This window comes from Medicago sativa, chromosome 8, assembly GCF_051527215.1.
Source record: "Medicago sativa cultivar Bolivia chromosome 8, Bolivia_mono, whole genome shotgun sequence".
NCBI classification, from domain to species: Eukaryota; Viridiplantae; Streptophyta; class Magnoliopsida; order Fabales; family Fabaceae; genus Medicago; species Medicago sativa.
In genome coordinates this window covers 4,327,958-4,343,396 of record NC_140756.1, presented here as the reverse complement: position 1 = coordinate 4,343,396, position 15,439 = coordinate 4,327,958, and the positions used below count along the sequence as shown (strand labels likewise).

The window sequence follows — 15,439 nt, the reverse complement described above, 5'->3', positions numbered from 1 at the left end:
TGGACAAACGTGACACGATTTTGACAGTTGCAGGGTACTATTTAAGTGTTTCTTTGCAGATTTTGAAGAGAGAGGAGAGAGAACTTCAAGAGAGGAAAACTTGGGAAATCAAAGGAGGTAACTTTAGGGTTGAGGCTCTTTGATTAAAGTTCTCTTGGGTTGGGAAAACATAGTAAACACCTTGGGTGAGTGAAAATCATGGAGTGTCTTGTTCATTTGTGAGATTGGGAAAATGGGTAGAAATTAGGGTTGTTCTTTGTGAGCTTGCTTAAGCTAATTTCTTGTAACCCATTTGTATCTCTTTGTAAGAACTCATTGATAGTGGATTGGAGAGATCAATCTCTCCCCCAGAGTAGGTCAAGTTGGACCGAACTAGGTGAACATTTCTTGGTGTGTTTTGTTTCTCTTCTCCCTTTATCTTTTGCTTGTGGTTTTGTGCTTTTCACTTTGTTTCCTAGATTAGATCTAGGTGCTGTTATTGTTGTTATTGCTTGTGTTTACTTTGAAATTGGTTACTACTTTCCTTTGCTCCACACATCATAGTTTGTATTGGTGTGATTTTGAGTCCGAATTCACAACAATTGGCGCCCACCGTGGGGCATAGGAGTGAATTGGTTAAGTGAGTACCATGGGTTCAAAGTGGGACATCGAGAAGTTCACCGGAAGTAATGATTTCGGGTTATGGAAGGTGAAGATGCAAGCGGTGTTGATACAACAAAAGTGTGAGAAAGCTTTGAAGGGTGAAGGTGCGTTACCGGTCACCATGACACAAGCGGAGAAGACCGAGATGGTGGACAAGGCTAGGAGTGCCATTGTCTTGTGCCTCGGTGACAAAGTTTTGTGGGATGTCGCGAAGGAACCAACCGCGGCGTCGATGTGGTCAAAGTTAGAGTCATTGTATATGACCAAATCTTTGGCTCATAGGCAATTCCTTAAGCAACAACTCTACTCATTCAAGATGGTGGAGTCAAAGACTGTGATGGAGCAATTGACGGAGTTCAACAAAATCCTTGATGACTTGGAGAATATTGAGGTGAATCTTGAAGACGAAGACAAAGTTATACTCTTGTTGTGTGCTCTACCGAGATCATTTGAATCCTTCAAGGATACCATGCTCTATGGCAAAGAAGGCACTGTCACCTTGGAAGAAGTTCAAGCGGCTTTGAGAACCAAGGAGTTGACCAAGTCCAAGGACTTGAGAGCGGATGAAAACAGTGAAGGCCTTAGTGTTTCAAGAGGAAATGGTGGAGGTAGAGGTAACCGAGGAAGTTCAAAGAGCGGTAACAAGGATAAGTATAAGTGATTTAAGTGTCACAAGTTTGGTCACTTCAAGAGGGATTGTCCGGAGGACAATGAGAACTCCGCGCAAGTTGTGTCCGAGGAGTATGAGGATGCGGGTGTTTTGGTGGTGAGTTGTTGGGAGGATGAAGGTGAGGTTTCTCACCTTGGTATTGATTCTTTGTAGAGCGGTGTTCGTCTGGAGAGAGGTTAAACACTCAACATCAGCCTAAAGAGGCGATGGGAAGAATACCCATTGTCGGCCTGGAGAGGCGGTGGTAAGAATACTCGTGATCAACCTTTGAGGTGGAGTTGCAAGGTGAAGGCATAGTGTGTGTACGTATTTGGAAGTTGAGGTAGAGAAATCTCAACTTGAGGTGGAGTTGATGACACCGAGAATGGTACGACTATGGACACCTTGGGTGTTATGCTCTAGTTGTGAGCATGTGAATTCTTCATGAGTACGAAAGGCATTCCGGGGATTGAAGAATGTATGATGTGGCTTGTGTGATTGCCTAAAAGACCAAGGGTAATTGGATGCAAGGTGATCTTCAAGGAAGCGGGAGACGTTCCGTGGTTGAAGAGGGTTTGGTGTAGACTTGTGGAGCTACTTGGTGTAGTTGGATGCAAGGTAAAGAAAAAGGGGATTGGTGGTTGATGGTTAAAGTGGCATCATCATCAATTTGAAGTCAAGGTGGAGAATGTTGTTTATGCCTTCAAATAGTGAAGTTGGAGAAACTTGCAATCGTGACACGATTTAGCAAGCATGTCACGATTTTCCTATGCCGTGAGCATGTTTTGCAGGGTGTCCAATCGTGACACGATTTTGGGAAAAAGTGACACGATTTTCGGCGTGCTGGGCAAGTTTTCAGGATAAGGTTGGTCGTACCTTGGGTCGTACGTATCAATCGTATCACGATTTGGACAAACGTGACACGATTTTGACAGTTGCAGGGTACTATTTAAGTGTTTCTTTGCAGATTTTGAAGAGAGAGGAGAGAGAACTTCAAGAGAGGAAAACTTGGGAAATCAAAGGAGGTAACTTTAGGGTTGAGGGTCTTTGATTAAAGTTCTCTTGGGTTGGGAAAACATAGTAAACACCTTGGGTGAGTGAAAATCATGGAGTGTCTTGTTCATTTGTGAGATTGGGAAAATGGGTAGAAATTAGGGTTGTTCTTTGTGAGCTTGCTTAAGCTAATTTCTTGTAACCCATTTGTATTTCTTTGTAAAAACTCATTGATAGTGGATTGGAGAGATCAATCTCTCCCCCAGAGTAGGTCAAGTTGGACCGAACTGGGTGAACATTTCTTGGTGTGTTTTGTTTCTCTTCTCCCTTTATCTTTTGCTTGTGGTTTTGTGCTTTTCACTTTGTTTCCTAGATTAGATCTAGGTGCTGTTATTGTTGTTATTGCTTGTGTTTACTTTGAAATTGGTTACTACTTTCCTTTGCTCCACACATCATAGTTTGTATTGGTGTGATTTTGAGTCCGAATTCACAACAGTTTTTGAGCATAGTCATTGGCATTGGTATATAAGACTGTTTGCAGGGACAACGCCACAACACAGTGGGGGGCACGTACCTGCACTTATATTTTTCATGTCATGCTAGCTATATGTATATCATAGGAGTTAATATGATTTTGATCCTATAAATGTATGAACTTTTTATTTTAATCCTTTGGAAATTTTTGTTAGAGTATCCTTATTTATTAATTTTGTTTCGTCTGTAGCAACTTAACCTAATTTTTTCCCGCTCATTTGCTTTATTAGATTTGCAATTATTTAACCTAACAAATTCCATCTAAAAAAATGCATTGCAGACCAATTTTATTCCTATCCGCTTGCTTTTTTTTTTGAAGAAAATATTTTCTACCATATCTGTTAAAGATTATTTATTGGTCTCTATTATAGTCGAGAAAACCCGTGCGACGCACGGGTCAAAAGTCTAGTTAGTTTTCTAAAAGTTTTTCATCACCACTTTTGGTCATACTTTTTGTCAACTCATGTCTAACTTTTATATTTTTTAATGAAATTTTACAAAAATATATAGAATATTATGACAATCTCTCTAAAAAAAATAGACTTTTTTAATAAAATATGAATTTTTATTTATTTTTCGTGCTTAAAAATTAAGAGAGGCAATCCACTCCTGTTTACTAGTAAGCTTTGGTTTAAAGACTAATAGTTGGTTTAAATATGAATTTTGGGGATTATGGTGGGATTTTGTGTGATTTCGAATAGGATCTTGTTCACGTCAAATAGCTTTCTAAATATCAAGAGTTTTGATTTTAGTTCGGGTAGATTTTTTTTTTTGTTGTTGTTGTTTTTTGTCTTTGTAAATATAAAACTTTTGGTTTTTTATGTTTTGTTTTAGATTTTTTTTCTTTTTCCGTGAGTTTAACTCGGTTGGTAAGGACAATGCATAATATATGTAAGGTCCGAGGTTCAAACCAAGGACACCACCAAAAAAAATTCTTACAAAATTATTCATATTTAAAAGAGTCTTTGTAATACGCATAATATTTTATTTTAGTCCCTCAAACATATTCAAAGAATAAAACAAAACACTAAGAATCAAAAGGAAAAAGAAAGTTAAATTTGGAAGAACTAACTAAAAAGTTAAATTTGAAAGGATTAAAAAGAATATTGTATATATGCATGAACTATTTGTTGAATATGCCATGAATACTTAAATTTTTTGGATTCGTCACCGACTGTTTGAGAGAATTTATGAAAAAAAAACTTAAAGTTGTCTTTAGTTTATTTTTATAATTTTATAGAATAAATTATGAAAACAACTTATATGATTTTTACTTATTAAAAGAAACTTATATGGTTTGAATAAAACAGTTTTACTTGATTACAGGGACGGATCCAAAAATTTCAATAAGCAGGTTCAAAATTGTTTATCATAAATATTATAGAAAAATATATAAATGCATAATCAATAAAATGATCACATCATCACCAAGCAAATAAATAAAGAAGATTACAAAAATTAGCATATAAGTAGAAGGATTTTTTTTTCCAATGCTATTGAAACACAAAAAAAGTTGACAACGATACGGCAAATCGATGGTGTTCACCATATTTATACGGTATTACGGTGAACAATGTCTTTTTTAAAAGAAACTTTTTCTTATTATAGAGGGGGATTTTCGTAACACTAATTGATTCGGGAAATTGCTCTTGTCCCTTTTGTTTTTGCTCATTCACGTGCCTGCATGAGTTAACTCACGCTGAAAAATGCCCAACGTGAGTTAACTCACGTTGAAAAAGCCAAACATGAGTTAATTCATACCGGACATTTTTAAGGGAATGAGCAATTTTGATAGGGATAAAAATAATTTCCATTGATTTGTGACATAACCAATCTCATGTTTCATTTACAAAAAAAAAAAAAAAAAAAAAATACGATGTTAACCACTTTTTGAATCGATGTATTTTTGACATTTGTTTTAAACTACATAAAATAAGTGGTAAACATTTTGCATTTTTGTGGTTTATGAAAAAATAAATGATGTCTATTTATCATTTTTGTTCTTTATATCGTGTATCATGTACCGTGTGTGGCAGGTGTGAAAGATGGAAGTTTAAAAAAAAATTAATGTAACTATTAAGGTTACCATGGCAACCCCACACTTTTACGTTTATTTTATTTTGATTTAATAAAACATAAAACAATGATATTTTTATGAAAAAAATAGCGTTTAGTTTAAGATTATGCAAGCCAAACTTGTTATTACTACATCCATCTTCTTTATTGTATAAAATGGGCTGATGTGGGGTTAACTTGAAATTTGAATTGGGGTCGTTATAAGAAATTATTTGGTAATTGGTTAAAAAAATAATGATGAAGTGGGGTCAGCTGCACCCAATAGCACAAACGAGCATCCGTGGCTGCATGATTATATCTTTAATTATAAAAATTGCTTAATCATAAGTCATACATGATAAAGGTCTATGCTATAACTGTTTAATTAAATTGTTTATCCAAAGAGAGCTTTAGTGTGCGGGTTGACCTTCTTACCCAGCTGCAAAAAACAAGGCAATCTCATGAGATCTTCTGCTGAATATCATATCCAACAAGTAATCAACATCCCAGAAATTATAGAGATTGCAACATGGCCTCAATGTTGTATCTACAAGGTTCCTACTATTCTTTTGAAGGGGAAAGAAGAGGTATATACACCTCTACTCATATCAATTGGACCGATCCACCATAACAACAAAAAACTCGAGGAAATGCAAGAGCATAAACAAAGATATTTTCATTTTTTTTGGAATCGCCTGGAAAAAAAAATGATTTAATGAACTACAAAGCTTTTCTTGAACAAGAAGAGCAAAATATTCGCCATTGTTACCAAAAGAATTTTTCTGATATTAGCCATGAACAGTTTGTTGACATGATATTGTTGGATGTTGTGTTCATCATGGAGTTGTTTTTAAGAGAAGCAAAAAAATGGGAACACAAAGATGATTATATAGTAACTCAACTTTGTTTAAGTAGAAATATTCAACATGACTTGTTGCTTCTTGAGAATCAAATTCCAATGTATGTGTTAGAAAAACTATATGACACAGTTGTTCCAAGCAATGACAAAAAACACAAATGGTTTCTAAAGCTTGCACATGAATATTTTGCATCTTGTTATCCTCTTCAGCATGAATCATCTTCAGAAAGTAAGTTTGAGTCAAAGAAGTGGGAGAAATCACTTCATTTCATTGATTTAATTAGATGTGCTTATCTCCCCATGAAAATTAGCACTAAGCACCCTGATTCTCAGAAAGAGTGTTTGATGCTAAGGAGTGCAACAAAGTTGAATGAAGCTGGTATAAGCTTTGAGAAGGTTCATAACAGATCCTTACTTGACATAAAGTTTGAGAAAAAACCTTTGTTGAGTTGGTTTCTTTGTTTAGGTTGTTTACCATGTTGCAAGTGTGTTAAAGCTAGATTTCAATTCCCACAGTTAAAAGTAGACCACACAACCGAATGTATTCTTAGAAACCTAATCGCTTATGAGCAATGTCACTATCCTGACGAGCCTTACATTTGCAATTATGTTTCTTTGATTGATTCTCTTATTCAAACCAAAGATGATGTAGAGTGGCTTGTTGAGAAAGAAATTGTGGTGCACGAACTGGGAAGCGACGAGGAATTGACGACACTTGTTAACAGCCTATGCAAACATGTTGTGACAAATTCATCATGTTATTACCAACTTATAGATGATCTTAATGAACACTACAACAATGAGTGGAAAAGGGCCATGGGTACATTAGGATGGGTTTATTTCCGTGATCCTTGGAGAAGCAGTTCTACCATAGTTGGAATAACTATTCTAATATTCACTATCTTCAACTTTCGTCGAGTTATTGATCTAATGTTTTAGTCCTCTTATAGTTATATGTATTGAATCACTTTTATCTATATTCTAAATAATTTTTAGTGATTGCAATATAACTCTTTTCTCATTAGTCATTTTCATGTACAAGAGTAAACGTTGCACATGTTTGATGATTCTACATCATGAACTCTTGTATGTATTCTATAATGAATAATGAATGATAATCTTTCTAAAGTAAGCTGAGTAATTTACTCTTAACAATTTCACTTGTGCTGGAGCAACAGTGTTCCAAAACCTTAAATCTAAGTAACCACTCTAATCATATGATTCACCGCAGCAAAAAAGAAGCTAAAATCACTTATCATTAATAGATAATTCAGTATCCTTCAATAATCTCTGTAAATTTTCTTTTCTTGTTGAACCATTTCTGTGTTCATCATCCTCTTGAATGAGAAAATTTGCACGATCATCAATTTTCTATAGTGTGTGTCATCTCATAAGAAAAAAGTGTTTGGCAAAACTAAAATCTTATAGTTTGTGTGCTTTGGAAAATATATAGATACTAAAATCATGTAAGCCATACTACAAAAGATCTTTTAGAATATAGTCTTGAAACTAATATGTATCAAAGCAATCATTAAGGTGGACTAGGGTGATTACTTACTTCAACAACCCAATGCAATTATATGTTCCATCAATCATGTTATTATAACCTAACAAAAATAGACTAAAATAGTTTATTCCATTTTTATCTATTATATCAATATTTTAATTTTACCATAATAAAAAAAGAAAATAATAAATGCTTGCAAGTTTCGTTCCATAAACTCTTCGCTACCAAAGATCCCTCTTCATGGATGGTTCAATGCATTTTGTGACCATGATGAGATTTTTTTTTTCTGGACGATAGACATACTTCTATTCTATTAGGGCAGTGGTAGCCTTAGGCTTTTTTTTGGTAGTGTCCGGGGTTTGAACCCCAGACCTTGCATATTTGTATGCATTGTCCAACCAACTGAGCTAAGCTCACGAGGACAGTAGCCTTAGGCTTAGTTTACAAATACAACTATTTTTTTAGAACCGAATGAAATTCAATTAAAATATTTATATTGTTTTAAACTTTTATTCCTTAAAACTTCCAATAATTATATCCAAGCACACTAGAAATATTTTGTCAAAAAAAAAAAAAAAAAGCACACACTAGAAATACTGGTACTCTAATGAGATGTGCTTGGTTAGTTGACCAATTTAGAATTATAGTAATTCTGTCGACTGTCGGTATCACCTGTACCCGATTACCCAATGTGTAAGTTTAGGAACCATCAATAAAGATACTGACCTTTATTTCTTCACAGTAATTCTGTAAATTTACTCCCTCCGTTCCGTTTTATCTGAGTCAGTTTGGTTTTTCACACAGATTAAGAAAAATGTATAAATAAAGGGGAAAGTGGAATATATTGTATTGGGAATGATGAAAGTAGTATTAATTAGAGTTATATTGTAGTATTGAGAATGATGAAAGTTGTATTGAAAATTTAAATGACTCAGTTATTTTGGAACACTTTTTTTAAAAAAATGGGTCTGATATTCCGAGACGGAGGGAGTAAATGTTACTTTACAGTACTCCGTACGTCCTTTTATTTATTGCTTATACAAATACTAATAATAATTGTCAGACTTTTGTACCAAAAAAAAAAAATTTGTCAGACTTTAAATTACATAGTTTAACTATGGATAAGTATAGTTAAATAATAAAAAACACGATTACTTTGCAACTAAAGTGCTAAACTACAATTTTAACTTCTCAATGTTGAAAAGTAAGAAGATTAAAAACGAAAAGGAAAACATAAATTAAAAAAAGTTATCAGTTTTTTTTTTTCTCCCAAAAGAGTCTAGTAGCAAAGGTTACACAATCGAAGTATCAAGAGGAAGAGCGTGGTTTTAAATTATGGTTGCGGTCGTATATGCGGTTGCGACTATTACGATTGGTGACATTATTGTTGTTTCGTTTGTTAACCGTGAACTTATTTTTTATAGAATGAAATGTTACATCTTTATAATTATCAACTCATAATCACTCTAAAATAAGTTTTAATCCTTATATAAAAAAAAATCCATACATCTATGATATAAGTTTTAATCCTTATATAAAAAAAAATCCATACATCTATGATATAAGAAGAAAGATAAACAAAAAAAAAACAAAAAAATTGAGCATTATACCATATGTCGAGCCCTATGTGGTGTGATGCCTCCGTTGCTCACATTATATTGTCGAGCCCTGATGTTGTTACCATGTCTGTAGAGGACCGAAAAAATTTGATAAAGGAGGTGTCGATAGAAATGCTTGTTTATATGGGGTGTATATAGAAAAAATTACAATGAGGTCCCAAACGTTTATCAGACTTCAGCCCAGAAGCGCTTCACCCAGTTTTTTTACAACTCAGCAGAATTTCCTTTTTACAGCCCCAGCCCAGCGCTTTCATTTTTACACCCCCAAAAATTTTATTAGCCAAAACGCAAAATTGAGAAGTAAAACCTAAAACGCAAAAGCAAATAAGATTAGGAAAGCCGAATTAATAGTGTTAAAGCAATTAGATTTCAATGTCCCATATAAGATTGGCTTTGTCGGAATTATATGAATGTTGTGATAAGTTGAGTGTTTGCTTGGTAAGATATTTTGCTTGCTATTAAAATGGTTAGCAAAAAGTTGCAATCTAAGTCTATGTGCATTGACGCTACCTTAAAACGATTAGAATATATGTTATTATATTGGCTAAAATCCACTTTTTGCCCCCTAAGTTTGCAGAAGTTGCGATTTTGGCCCCCTATTAAAAAAAATAGCATTAGTGACCCCCTATGTTTAGGGAAATATGCTCTTTTGACCCTCTAACATAAGGGAAATATGTTTTTTAGACCCCTTATCTTTAGAAAAAGTTGCAATTATGCCCCTTTTTTGGGACACGTGGCCTCTTCTCAGTAATTTTTAGACGAAGGGGGCCAAAAATGCTATTTTTTTAATAGGGGGCCAAAATCGCAACTTTTGCAAACTTAGGGGGCAAAAAGTGGGTTTTAGCCTATTATATTTTGAAAGCTATAGAAAGGTGGGTTTTACAAAAACATATGGATCTTACAAAAAGTATGTTGCACTTGAAATAAAAGTTCAGCTCATGTCTCCAACAAAGCATCGTGTGATCGGTAAACAAATCTTTTGCAGAAAACAATAAGGAACAAGGAAATTAATCACATAAATAATATTTACGGTGTATTATTTAGGGGAGCTTTTATTCTCAAACTTTGTCTAAGGCTCATAAAATGCTAGGAACGGGGTTGGTTGTTACGATGCAATTTTTACTATAATATACAATCATACCATACTAATGTTTATATTTATGATATGAATTTCTGATTTTTCATATTTTATGGATTTTAATATTTATTCATACATGACTTTTGTAAAAAAAATAGTTGTATATAAAACCGAGTCATTGTTAAGCAGGGTTGTCTCAACCATTTGTTCAGTGAAACATTTGCTTTAGACATAATATTTTATATTTTTTAAAATTGGGGGTGTGTGCGCGCGCGTTCGTACGTGCGAGAAGAATAAGATTTTATATTTTTTAAAATTGTGGGTGTGTGTGCGCGCGTTCGTACGTGCGAGAAGAATAAGAGGATCAACAACACTAGTAAAGAGATACCAACAACTTTTTTTAACTTTGCGATTTTTACAAAAGTATCAATTTTTTTATGTAATCACAATTAAAATTAATAAAATTTTACCTAAGATCGAAAATTATCAATTGAAATTTTTTTTTAAATAAAATTGATTATGATAGTTTAATAAGATATTTTACATCATAAAATATTGAAAAATAGGATTTACATAAATTATGTTTTAAAAATATATCATTCTTTGAATTTGGTTTAGGCCTCAAAACAGGTTGAGACGGACCTATTGTTGAGAAAATTAATTAGGCAGTGTGTTGGCACTTTGAAGTTCATATCTCTCTTCATGAGTTGATTTCAACATATTTACGTAAGATCCCTAAAATAACTTATTTAAATGACGTATAGCTTAATAAAAATAATTTTACTTGATTTCTATTTCGTTATGAAATGGCTTATATATAACCACTTACATTTAAATACTTAATTAAGTTGTTAATTCAAACACAACCTTAGTCCGCTGGTTGATCTATTGAGAAAGACGATCTCATGGGATCTTATGTTGAATATCATATCCAACAAATGATTAACATCACATTGATATCATATCATATCAATTGGACCTATCTACCATAACAATAAAAAAAACTTACGGATATGCAAGAACACAAACGTAGATATTTTTATTTCTTTTGGAATCACCTAAAAAAAGTGATTTAATGAACTACAAAGCGTTCCTTAAACAAGAAGAACAAAATTTTCACTACTCTTACCAGAAGATCTTTGTTGATATTAGCAAGGAATAATTTGATGTTGTATTCATCATGGAGTTGTTTCTTAAAAAAATAAATAAAAGATAGGAACATAAAGATGATTATATATTAACTCAACGTTGTGTTGGCAAAAGTATCCAACATGATTTGTTGCTTCTTGAGAATCAAATTCCAATTTATGTGTTGGAAAAACTATATGACACAATTGTTCCAAGCATTGTCAAAAAGCACAATCAGTTTACAAAGCTAGCACATGAGTATTTTGCATCTTGTTACCCTCATCACAAGGAGTCCTAAGAAAGACTGTTTGAAGCAAAAAATTGAGAAAAATCGCTTCATTTCCATGACTTTATTAGATGTTCTTATCTCCCAATGAAACTAAGCAATCAATATATTGATTCTCAAAAAGAGTGTTTGATTCCAAGGACTACAACAAAGTTGAATCAAGTTGGCATAAACTTTGAGAAAATTCATAATAGATCCTTACTTGAGATAAATTTTGAGAAAAAAAACTTTTTAAAGATGATTTATTTGTTTAGGTTGTTTGCCATTTTTCAAAGCTATATTTTTATTCCCACGGTTAAAAGTAGACCACAAAGCCAAACAAGTTCTTAGGAATCTAATTGCTTTCGAACACGTTCTCTTATTCACACAAAGATGAAGCAGAGTTGTTGGCTGAAAATGAAGTGATTGTGCACGAACTAGGAAGCCACGAGGAATTGAAAAGTGTTGTTAACAGTTTCTGCAAACAAGTTGTGACGATTTTATCGTGTTATTATCAACTTAAGGAAGGTTTTAATGAACATTGGAGAAAGGCTAGGGGTAAATTGAGGAGAAGCGCTTATAAAATACATGGGATATCAACTCTAATATTCCATGTCTTTCAACTTTTGATTGCGTCGTTGATATAATGTATTAGTTATATGAAAATTATATGTATTAAATAACCTTTTTGTATATTATATATCAATGTTAGTGAATGAATTATATGTTGATGAAAATTAAATGTACTAGAACTTACTTGCAATATTGCCATGCATCACATAATGTGTTCCACACAATTTGATACCATGAAAAGAAGTATTGTATGTTAAACAAGCAATTGTATCAAATGTTTCTTCAACTTTTTACCAAAATATTTAATCATTCGAGTTTTAACTACAAGAAATTACATCATAACCTACAATGCAATTTTATTTGATTAATTAAAAAAATTTAAAACAATTTGATTTGTTTTTTTGAATAATTCCTAAACAAATGCATCCATATTTGTCTTATGGTTTATAATTTTGATTTATGTTTGTAAATTTTTATTATAATAATTGGTTGCATTACATAGTGTAATCTTTATAACTTATATCCTTGTATATTATTGTGGGAAAAAGAAGAAGAATATATCTATGAATTGGATTTCTTGTTTTTCATATTTTATAGATTTTAATGTTTATTCATACATGACTTTTGAAAAAAAAAATAGTTGTCTATAAAACTAAGTTATTTTTTAGAAAGGTTGTCTCAATCATTCGGTCGGTAAAACCCTTGCTTTTGACCTCAAATTATATATTTTTTTAACTTGCGTGTATGTGTGTGCGTGCGTGCATGCATGCAAGAGGAGGAGCATCACTAATAATGAGATAGTAACGACTTTTGTTAACTCTGTGATTTTCATAAAAGTATTAATTTTGTTATGATTATGATTAAAATTTTATCTTATTATAGACAATGTGTCAATAAATATTATGTGTGTTGACTTTATTATCCATTAAAAATGAATTGTAAAATAAACCTGAATATGATAATTTAGTAAGATATTTTGCATCTGGAAAATATTGAAAAATAATATTTACATATAATATGTTTCAAAAAATATATTAATTTTAAAAATACATCATTCTTAGAATTTGATTTAGGCCTCAAAATAGGTTGAGACAGACTTATTGCTGGGAAAGTTAATTAGGCAGTGTGTTGAAACTTTGAAGTTTATATCTCTCGGTTCATGAGCTGATTTCAACATATTTACATAAGCTATCTAAAATAACTTATGAAAATGATGTATAACACTTACATGATAAAAATGGCTTATATATAAACACTTACATGTAAATACTTTATAAATTGTTTATTCAAACACAACATTAGTCTGCGGGTTGTTCTATAGAAAATGGCGATCTCATGGTATCTTCTGTTGAATATCATCTCCAACAAATAATTAACATCTCATTGATATCGTATCATATCAATTGGACATGTCTATCATAACAACAAAAAACTTACGGATATGCAAGATAACAAACATAGATATTTTCATTTCTTTTGAAATTGCATAAAACAAAAAAGTGAGTTAATGAACTACAAAATGTTCCTTGAACAAGAAGAACAAAATATTCATCACTCTTACTAGAAGAATCTTGTTGATATCCGCAAGGAACAATTTATTGACAGAATATTCTATTGAAACATGTTGTGACTAATTCATCATGTTATTACCAACTTATAGGGGTAAATTAAGGATAAACAGTTTTAAAATATCTGGGATAACAACCCTAATATTCGAACTTTTGTTGCATTGTTGATATAATGCATTAGTTAAATGAAAATTATGTTATGAATAGCTTTTTTCTATATTATATATCATTAGAGGGAGAGCTTTGTCACCTATAGAGGTTCTACCCAGCTAGAAAAATTAGTATCTACAATTACGCGCAAATGGTCTTCAGTTCACAAAATAAATAATTACTAAAAAATAATATTTTTTTTAATATTTTCGACATAAAAAGAGAAAAAATGGTAATAAACCAATTATATTTTTTTTTTGTTTTATAGATTTCGTTTTTTTAAAAATGACTCACTAAAGAGGGATATTCAGATGTACAATTCATACACGGACATTGTTTGTCACTAATCAATTTGCTAAATTTAGTTTTTTTTTTTATATTTTCCATAAAAAAATTACACTTTTGTCTTCATTATAAAAAGTGACAAATTGTCACATGTCAACTTCGTCTTCTTGTTTGTATGCCATTTTATTGTTTTCAGTTAAAAATATCATCGGCAAATATAATTCATGCACGGCATAATTATTTGTCTCTAATCGATTAATTTAATTTAATTTTTTATATCTTCTAAATAAAAAAAGAGAATATTTACGACATACTTATGATAATTTATTGTAAAAATCATTCACGGAAGAAATGCATGTCATTAAAGAATTATTAAAAATTAATGTGTTGGAAAATTTTCTACATAAAAAGAGAATAATTATGATACAACAATTATAATGGGTTGGGTTTAGGGAGGTGGTTTGATGACAATATCAGGCGTGTGATTGGTAATGGTAGGAATACTTTTTTTTGGACTGACAATTGGTTGGGTGGAGTTCCATTAAAACTTCAATTCAGCCGCCTTTACGAGTTGTCAGTACATAAGGAGTGTTCGGTAGAGGATATGGAGCGGTTGGGGTGGGAGGATGGAGGTAATGCGTGGAGTTGGCGAAGACGGTTGTGGGCGTGGGAGGAGGAGAGTGTGAGGGAGTGCACTGCTTTGTTGAATAACGTCATTCTGCAAGTTAATATCCAGGAATCTTGGAGGTGGCTGCTTGATCCGTTACATGGTTATTCGGTTTGTGGGACTTACAGGTTCCTCACATCAGGAGATGAACCGACGACTGGTGTGGCTTATAACAATGTTTGGCATAAGCAGGTTCCTTCTAAAGTTTCTATCTTTGCTTGGCGTCTTCTCCAAAACAGAATTCAAACCAGAGCTAATTTGGTTCGCAGACATGTACTTCAGCATGACAATAATTTGTGTGTCAGTGGGTGTGGTTTCATTGAAACGGCGGATCATCTTTTTGTTGGTTGTACTTTTTTTGGGAATGTTTGGTCTCTCGTTTTTCTTTGGCTTGGTATCTCTTTTGTTAGTCCAGGAGGGATTAACGATCACTTCACTCAGTTTTTGCATTTAGCGGGTATGCCGCGATCTACTCATATTTATTTTAAGGTTATTTGGCTGGCTACAACTTGGACAATTTGGAAGGCTAGAAACAATTGTATCTTTTCAGATGCGGTGGTTGACTCTCACGACATTCTTGAGAAAGTGAAGCGTAATTCATTTTTATGGCTTTCTTCGAATTATGTTCCTCTTGCTTTTGGCTTTCATGATTGGTGGAGACACCCAATTCTGTGTATGGGTGTCATGTAATTTATTTTTTCTTTGTTGGTGGTACTCGTTTTGTTGGTACCTTGGTTTGTAACAGATACTGCGTGATTCATCACTCTTAGCACACCTTGTGCGGGGTGAATCACTTTCGTTTGAGCAATATATTCCATTTTGATTTGTTCAAAAAAAAAACAATTATAAATTATTCACACTTTATAT

The 15,439-nt window shown here is 32.7% G+C and overlaps 2 pseudogenes; both read left to right on the top strand.

The window, feature by feature from the left end:
• Nucleotides 1–4,681: 4,681 nt before the first annotated feature.
• On the top strand, nucleotides 4,682–6,778 carry LOC146896287 (UPF0481 protein At3g47200-like; annotated as a pseudogene).
• A 4,124-nt stretch (nucleotides 6,779–10,902) lies between these two features.
• On the top strand, nucleotides 10,903–15,262 carry LOC146896286 (uncharacterized; annotated as a pseudogene).
• Nucleotides 15,263–15,439: the final 177 nt, after the last annotated feature.